A 9,942-nucleotide genomic window follows, 5' to 3' on the forward strand; every position below is an offset into this window, starting at 1 on the left:
CATAATCGTAAGGGTTGAATTACAATCAATCACGTAGTGATTGCAGTATTAAGTTACTGTTGTCGGTTTGATTGATTTAAAATACTCTAAAACCCTTTTAGTGTTCGTGTCACGTACAAATGTTCCGCTTGGCTGCTGTAAGCTTCATCCGGTCGTGCTTCAATATTTTACGCTTTCTTCCTGAACAATCAAAATTAGACAGATTAGTGGCGTTTAAATCTCCTTCAATCCCCTCTACTTGACATCAATAAAGCTGACACCGTTTTGTCTGCAAAGTTAGCAGGCAAACACAGAAGAGTCGGTTTATATATATACATACCTGGCTAGGGCCGCACCCCAGCAAATGTAGGATCTGAATGTACATTTGGAAGCAGCTTCCCGAATATTACACTACAAAAGCAATATTGCTCAAATTGTGAAAACGGGAGGCGGACACGTTCATTTGTTAACGGTGCCTTTTGATTTCGGATCCTTTCCTGTGGGTAAGCCACTAGTGGAAATTAAAAGGCGTGAGACACCTGGTAATATAAGGCCGTGTATGCGCGTGACAGCATAAAAATCACACCCCGAAAAGGAACGATTGTTGGCTGCTGCTGGGTTAGATTTATTCCTAAACTCGACTTTTTGCCTTCTGCTGCTGCTATTATTCGATTGTCGCTAGAATGGGCCTCCACGGAACGGTGAAAAACTGCTGACGGCAGGGAAAATCTTGCCACATTAACAATTTGGCGCGTGAAATTAGCCAGTTAGTGACGGTGTTAATTTCCTTTGGCTTCATCTCTACATCGGCGTAATCGGTTATCGATTTAGCCACAAGGTAGCTTCCAGTAATAATTCCAATTTTTCATTCCCTTCAAGGGCCACGACGAATCGTATCTGATGTGGTAAAAGGACCGATTCGTGTCTCGAGTGGCCATTAGTGGCCATTAGTGGCAATTGCCGGTAATTGGTGATTTTTCCGGCCACCGTATGTGGATGTTTTGGAGAGATTTCTTGTTAACAGAAAGAAAAAAACGATTAGACATACTACATTCAACATTTGTTCAGAAAAATTAAAGATAGTTGCATCAATGAATTCAAAGAAAATAATACTGAAATAAACAGTTAAGATTTTATAACTATTTTTACAGAGACAAAGCACGCCCAAAACTTTTCAGTTTGTTCGCAAATTTAAAAGTGAAAGTTGCAAAACGATGTAACTGAAATTTTCCTGGGACATTATCTACTCAAACAATCCTAACCAATAAACCATAATGCATAGCAGAATATTTTACTAAGGGGATTACATAACAATGCATAAAAAAGAAGCAATCAAAGAAAAACTCGTTTTGAAATAGGTTATAAATTCTTTTATCTTTTTCATATAGCTGTATTTTTTGAGGTTGATAACGGTTTTTCGTAGTACCCCAAAAATGCCAATTCACCATTTACCTAAAACCAGTCAATCTGACGATTGACTTCTTCAAGATTCACTGCAAATTTACTTCATTGTACAATATTAGGATGATATTGCTGGGTGATTTGAAACATTTCACCAGGAACGACGCTTCAATCTTCGTGGTAGAGCATGTTTATTAAAATAAAAAAACAAAATGGGTTAATTTAGCTATATCACTCTTTTATAACATCTGAAAAAGCTGCATTTTCTAAGCAAAACGTGATTTTCGAAAATTTTCTATCGCTGTCCTTTTATTTTTAAATCAGGAATTAAAACTGCTCGAAAACTGCTCGAAATCGCTGCAATGACAGCTCGCCCATGTACCAACTGTCATTGCAGCGATTTAGAACGATTTTTATTCTTCATTTAAAAACCGAAGGACAATGATATGAAACTTGAAAAAATCACATTTTGCTCAGAAAATTACACGCTTTCAGCTGATATATATTGAATTATAAATCCGTGAACAGCTAAACAACCCAATTTTCCGAAAATATTGTGTTGAAACAAGTAGAATAATCGATCAAAAATAATGATAATAACAATTACGTGTATCATAATTAGATGGCGTCAACATAGACATTCGCTGTCAGCAACTTTTGGCAAATGTCATCTTTCGCCAAACCTGTGAAAAGGGCCCCTGTATTATCTGTAAGCAAGCCAAGTTTTCTCGGTTTTTGATTAATACAAGTATAATGTAACTTCACTTTATTCGATTTGTTGAAAGAATTTTTTTAATCAAATAATTTTATTTGTACGGGTAGAATCAGCTTGTATTCATTATTGCCTTGTTTACATTCGGCACATGGGCATTTTTCACATGTTTGGCGAGGTTAAGCATTTGCATTTCTATCAGGCTGCGTTGCCACAAAAAAGCAAAGCCCTGGTGCTACATTCCGTAACGGAACTCGACCTTCTGTTTTTTATATACACAGACTTCGCAGCCAACTGGTTCAGTGTACAGGATAATTGCGGGGCTAGCGCTACGATCCTACTGACACTAACAGTCTCTGCCGAACCGGGACTCGAACCTACCACGACTGGCCTAACACATCAGTTGCGAGAGCTAAGGCTGCGTTGCCATGCAGGTGCAAATTGGATTGTTGGCAATGACAACGATGAACAACAACAACCAGCCATGTTATCAGCCATTTTAGAGTAAACAATGTTTTCCTCACTAGTTATTCAGAGTAATCAAGGGTGAAAGTTTGTATCTAATTGTTGTCGCAATATAATCATTGAAATAAAACAAATCTTAAAGCTCATGATTGTTAGTGGAATACAAACCTCTTGTCTCCAAAAGATATTACGAGCAAAATCACGGTAAATGACCAATAATAGCCGAATATCGATCTTTTTTTATTTGAATGAAATCTTGCACACTTGTTTGGTTTAGAAAACTAGGTATTTTACAGCGGGGGCATATTCAATTTTGTGGTGTTAATTCAATTCGATTGGTCGCGTGCCGATAAGCAATCTTCGCCACTTGTGATATAAAGTTCAGAATGGAGAAATAAGAAACAAATTTACTATCGCAGGATAAGTTTTTAAAAAGTGTTCAATTTCGTCATTTTTCAAAACATTTGTATTCCAATAGCTTTTTTGTATATTTGTATTCCAATAGCTTTTTTATATATTTGTATTCCAATAGTTTCGAACAATTCAAATGGTCATTTCAAACCGGAAAGCTCACAATAATTGACTCCCAAATGCATCCGTTTTCAAGTTATTGTGAATTAATGGTAAATAAATAAAAAACTAATAAATTTTCCCTTCAAATTAATTGTTTGTTGAAACTTAACTTTATTCAAATTTATATTTTCGACATTTTTGAGAATAATTAAATTCTAATGACGCAATATGATTTCAATACCAATTTCATATATCAAAGCTTTTGGCGATTAACTTTCATGTATCCGTTTTCGATGTAGTCCAATATTTAATTCGGAAAATTTTAGTTTTTTATGAAAATACGATTTTTTGTGAGTTATTTGTGATTCTCCAGCAAAAAACAAAGATTATTGAAAAATACGATGATATTGTGGTACGATGCTGGCCTAACAAGCCAGTCATCGTGGGTTCGAGGCTCGGCTCGGGAGAGGCTGTTAGTGTCAGTAGGATCGCAGCGCTAGTTCTACAATTGTCCTGTAGAAGGTAAATAATTCGAAAGTTATTTCCGTCTATTGAATTATTCAGCCTAGGAAATAAATATCCGTGAACGTGAGCATAACAATAATTTATAAATTAATCATCCAATCTCCTTGATGTAAAAAAATGAGTTGTTTTATATCGATCGTATATTTTAATGATTCTTAGCCGGAGAACCACAAATAACTCACAGAAAAACGAAAATTTTCCAAACTCAATAATGAAATATCTCAAAAACGGATCCATGTAGAAAGTAAGTCGCCAAGAGCTTTATGATTTGCAATTACTCTGAGACCATTACTCTTAGAATAAATATTGTATCATTGGAATTTGATTATTCTCAAAAATGTTGAAACTGAAAAAAATACCTTTGATACTGAACTTTTGAACAAAAAAGTTGTCTTACATTTTCACGGTTTTTGAAAAAGTTGTATTTTAAGCAATTCTTGATCTTTTTATTGATCGACTTATCTTGAATTAGTCGTTAAGCCCTCTACAAACGGTACGTCATTTTAAAGAGAAATAATAGTGCTTTTATTTAAAGTAGAAATAAATTGTTCGTCATATTAGATCTCGCCGCCATCTTGGATTTTATCATAAAAAAGTGTTTTTGGGCAAGTTCGCAACCTTCGATTTTAAATTTGACACCACCATTGGGAAGCTGAGAAAAAATGGTTTAGGATACATTAATGAAATTAGATTTGCAGAGAGTTTAGCTTGTCATTCAGATCACTTTTCGGAATCGGGCTTCGAGCAGTTTAGCACATAACGCGTGGCCAATATCAAAGCAACGCAGCATACTGAGCCTGTGGTGTGTAGTTTATATTATTCAGTTGCTTAATGAATGAGAGGAGATTTCGACTTTGGGTCTGTTTAAAGTTACGTAACGCAAAAAAATGCGATCTCGACCTCCTTCCTCCCCTTTCAGATCGCTTATTTATATACCAAATTCTTAGAAAATTGATAGCTTCACACTCCCTCTCTCTCACTTAAGCGTTGCGTAATTCGTAAGCAGCCCCTTTGAAGTTTGTTTTGTTAAAAGAAAGTTTGGTTCACTGTATCATTTTACTGCCAGTTGTAATTCAAGGAAAACCAATGGCATTTAGAATTATAGAGCAAGGTGATTACGATGCCGCCAACAGTAAACTTTATCTACAGGGTGTTCAATGACTTCGAATACAACTTTTCATAGTTGTGTAGTTGCGCACCATGTGCATTCTGTGTGCCCCATATAAACCAAGGGCCGTGCGAGATCCGGGCGGCCGCGTTCGCAACCATTAAGGTAGTGAGGGAGCGGGTTTGTCGAAAAATGAACCGCTGAATCCGGATGACCGCTGCTGACCTGGATGTGTCGATCTGCCTACACCATCATGATGAAGGACCTTGGACACAACTGCCGTACTTTCGCAGACTGACGTTTGCGATAGCGAGTAAAACTTTCATTACGAAGCTTTTTCGAAAACGTTTGTATAGTAAGTGTTCAAACGAATTTCAACTATCTGATCTGTACATTTATTTATTTATTTATTTATTTATTTATTTATTTATTTATATTATTGTTTTCATCTGGCTAAATATGCCTTAATGAATTTTTCGTGATGAGGAGAAGCCCTTTTGAGTCACAGTTTGTTACTCAAAAAGGCATAAAAACCTCATATCTAATGCTTTAATATAATCACAAAACATTGCCGAGTGTAAGATTTGTAAAAAATGGTTTATTAACTTAAGTTATGTTAATAATCAGTCAAATAGCCAAGATTCGAAAATACGTTCTCGGTTATGAATTTAGTTTGTAATATGATAGCATTCGTGGCCATCTTCTATCTGCACTTCTTACGTACAAACATCACAATTGCGCTTTAGTTGTCCACGAGCGTGGCATTAGAGGGCTACAGTAAGACCAAAGTTTTGTCAACTTCGTGCCGCGGAGAATTTTATTCGAGCAGTGCGTCCCCCGGAATCCAAAAAAGGCACGATTTCCCGCCATAGGATCTCAACGAATTTCTCTGACGATGTCGTTCTCGGTAAAAGTTAGCCTAGGTAAACGCACTTGTCGACTATCGCAATTTCATCGCCGCTAAGCTAAATCCGTGGTCGTAGGTCTTCTCTGGGGTCAATTGTAGGTTTCTGTGCATAAGCCCGATTACGGAAATATCCATATTGAGTGGTATTTGATAATTTTGGGATATTTTCCAGAGAGCAGAAGTCGACATTTTGGATTTCACAAAAGAAAGCATTCGGACTTACCCTCTGACCTCTAGGTATCATTTGGGTTCCGGAAATTCTCGTATTGGGTGGTATTTGGCCATTTTGGCTTGTTATTCAGAAACCAGAAGCTGCCATCTTAGGATTTTAAATAGTCTCTGGGGTCGATTCTTAGCACCTGTGCATGATTCCAATCATGTTAAGCTGTTCTCCAGAAAAATTGTTTCAAATATGTGTTTCATTTGTACGGAACCCTTCTCTTGCAGAGAAGGGAGAGGTGCCGTACCACCATAGAAATATTTCCTGATCACAAATACTTCCACATGCCAAATTTGGTTCCACGTTCTTGATAAGTTCTCGATTCATTGAATGTATAAACGCATCGCAAACAAAGTTGTGTTGGATTTACGTCATGTGGAGTAAAAATGGCGGTTACGTCATTTCGTTTTCGTGAATTACAGCTAATTTTTACACTTTTGAGCGAATTTCGGCGCCTATAGGTCCAATTTGGTGTGTTCTATCGTTTAATCGCAAAAAACACGAATCGGCCACTTTGGCGCTTACGTCAGTCTGCGAGATTACGGCAGACAAGCCGTTATAAGATACGCAAGGTTCACGGGGTTACGGAAACTACAACGAAAACCAGGCTGGACAGAATCAAACTAATACTGTCGCGGTAAACAGATGAGGAGTTCGTGTTTTCTGACGAGAAAGTCTTTGCCTTGCAACAGCCGCACATTGTCCAAAATGTTCGGCTATGGGCGCCGACGTTGGTAAGTATCCTTCCGTCCCACATAAACATCCGCGGTGGGACCTTTTTAGCGGGAATTGCTAATCTGTCAAAAATACTCAGTTTGCTAATCTCGCTAATATTTGTTAAAATTTTTGCGTAACGTGTTCAGACATCGTGCGGCACTTTGTGGACGTCGAATACGTCCGTTCCGGCATCTACAGCAAGAAATCTACAAGAAAAGAAGTCCGAAAGAAAAGTTGCTATTTCGCTGCGTGCGCTTGATCGGGAGGCCGGTGCAACCGGTTTGAATCAGATGGTCAAATCAATTTTCCCGGCGAATCGCGAGGTGGCAGTGGTGATGGACGCCGAGACCTATCTCATTCTGAATGGCAACGACTGGCAGGGCACTTCGTATTTTACTTTCCCCATGGAGAAAGTGCGCTCCAAAGTGTGGTTGACCGGGGAAATTCATAGTTTACGAACTGCCTGTCGGGAGTTGTGTCGTTCATGAAAAAACACCATTTGGGCGAAGATCTGGCCGGATCTGGCGTCGGCCTACTACTCGAAGCGATCGTTGGAGGAGATGGGGCGGCTGAATATCGATGTGATACCGAAGTCGGCGAGCCCGTCCACCGTCCCCAAGCTGCGTCCCACCGAGAATTTATGGGCAAACTTAAGCGTAAGATCTACTACAACAATTTTGTTGCAAACACTGAAGAGGAGTTGATAAATGAAACGAAGAAAGAACTCAAAAACATAGGTACCTACACGTATGTTTTCGTCCGTCACGGTGAATGTTCCAGTAGAAGCGTAGAGATGTTTTGCAAGTAAGCTAATATAATTACCCTCCATGAGATATTAATCAAACTCAATTATCTGTCTTATTTTTTCCGCCCTCCGAAAAAAGTGCAATGCCAACGTTATGGTAACCTGAACCTGAGCTGAAACATTTTTGTCAAAAAAAGTTTACCCACAAAAGAAATATTACACAAGTGTTTAGAACAGTGGTTCCCAACCTTTTTGGCTCCGCGGCCCCTTTTGTTAAAGACAAGAGCTCCGCGGCCTCCTCTGCGAAGCTAAAAGAGCTGCGCGGCCCCCAGAAGAATTTCAGATACTAGTTTTGCTATACGAGGCTGCGGTTTTCAGTCTAATATCGCTTTGCAAGTCTAATTTGTTTCACGTTTTATTCCTTATACGCAAAAAATTGAAAATCCGCCTTCACAGAGGTATCTAGAAAAAATATTTAATTACCTGTCAAATTCACGTGGACCGTTTCGTGGACCCCCGGTTGGGAACCACTGGTTTAGAAGGTTCTGTTATTTCTATTTTCTGTAGTTTTCGAATAGGTAAAATCGTAATTCCCGAAGTACAAATATTAGACAGCTGGAAACCAAAATTCAGCTCATTCCTTCAAGAAATGCTTTGTGTTTGCATGCGTAATCAGTTGAAGTTATGATGTTGCAAATTCATACAGTCTTGCCCGTTTTTTGTGTTTTGATGTTGACCAACTTTTTCCCCGCATACCCTGTTTTCAAGTACAGGTTGTACGCTGGCTAAATATTTGAAGCATTTTCTATGAACATCCGCAGAAAATACAAAGCGTTTCTCACCAATTTTGCCTGAACAAGCGTGATCGACGTCGGAATTAGGCTTTAGTCACGATAGTTGTCAGTGCCCCGTAGTTTTTTAAACAACTCTAATGTTCATTACATTCAGGTATTCATTAAAGATCATTGCACGAGACGTCACAAAGACGAAGAAGAAAAGATATTTGACAGTTCAGGAAGGTTTGCTTACATGGACTTACACAATTTTCGGTTCAGATTTTTTCAGCATAGCGCTTTCTATTGTCCGGTGCTAAGGAATTCATTCGTATTCATAACTTTTTATAGTCATATTAATTGTTGTCACTTTCAAAATCACAAAATCATTAAACGTTGAATCGAAAAAAACTCTAAGGTACAAGGTGTGTAAACAAACCTCCCTGAACTGTCAAAAAAGTGAGGTTATTTTTTATGTGCAATGATCTATTCTCTGCCGCCTGATATTTTTAAACTATTGACTGTTGAATTCAAAAACATTTTGACTATTCTTCCAAATTAAATTATTTTTTCATTTTTTCATAACATTGAAAAACTATGTTTGTTCAAATTGCTGAAAAAAAAATAGAGGGAACTTATCGGACACGCCAGAAAAGGAAAATTTAATGTTTATCGTTGTCCTTCGATTTTTAAATTAAGGTTAAAAACCTGCTCGAAAGGTATAAAATGACAGTTCGTCTAGGTACGGTAAATGTGCAAACCGTCATTTAACACCTTTCGAAAGCTTTTTTATTCTTCCGTTAAAAATCGAAGGACAACGATTATATTTTTGCCTTTCTCCTAGAAAGGTATAGCAATCACTTGCAAAACCGAAAACATAAAAGTGCTCCAAAGGGCCGAATGGCATATATCACTCGACTCAGCTCGACGAGCTGAGCATTTTCTGTATGTGTGTGTGTATGTGTGTGTGTGTATGTGTGTGTGTGTGTGTATGTGCAGATTTTTATTCTCACTCACTTTTCTCAGAGAGGGCTGGACCGATTTTCATGAAATTAATTGCAAATGAAAGGTCTTGTTGCCCCATAAGACTCAATTGAATTTCATTGTAATCGGATTTTTAGTTTAGAGGTTATGTTTAAAATGTGAAAATCATGAAACATCAATATCTCAGGAACTACACAACCGATTTGAACGAAATTGGTCTCAAAACAACGGGCTACCTAGGAAACCCTTAAGTTTTGAATTTCATAAAGATTGAACTTGTGATTCAAAAGTTATGAAAAGAAACGTGTTCTAAAGACTGTTTAATCTCACTCATGTTTCTCAGAGATGGCTGGACCGATTTTCATAAAATTAGTGTCAAATGGATGGTCTAATTGTCCCATAAGACCCTATTGATTTGTTTTGCAGTCGGACCATTACTTTGCCTGTTATGTTTAAAAATGTGAAATCCAGCTATGCAAAGGAACATATTCCGAAGACTACTTGGACTCACTCACTTTTCTCAGAGATGGCCGACCCGATTTCCACAAAATTAGTGTCAAATGAATGGTCTAGCTGCCTCAGAAGACCCTATTGAATTTTACTGTAATCGAACTGTAACTTCATTTGTAATGTGCCGACTTGTGAAAATCACGAAACTTCGTTATCTCAGAAACTACACAACCGATTTGATTATTATTATCAGATGAGCGGGCTAGTTAAGGGTTAACTGATGAATTTAGATTTAACACGTGGTTTTAAAGTTTGGCTGCCCTACACGTTCCCATTTCATTTGATTATAATCGAACTTAAGCAACCGTTATGTATTAAATTGTTAATAAAACAACGGAAGTCTATTATCTCAAAGATTACATGACTTATTTGAACATAACTAG

This window comes from Wyeomyia smithii, chromosome 2 (genome assembly GCF_029784165.1).
Source record: "Wyeomyia smithii strain HCP4-BCI-WySm-NY-G18 chromosome 2, ASM2978416v1, whole genome shotgun sequence".
Taxonomy (NCBI): Eukaryota; Metazoa; Arthropoda; class Insecta; order Diptera; family Culicidae; genus Wyeomyia; species Wyeomyia smithii.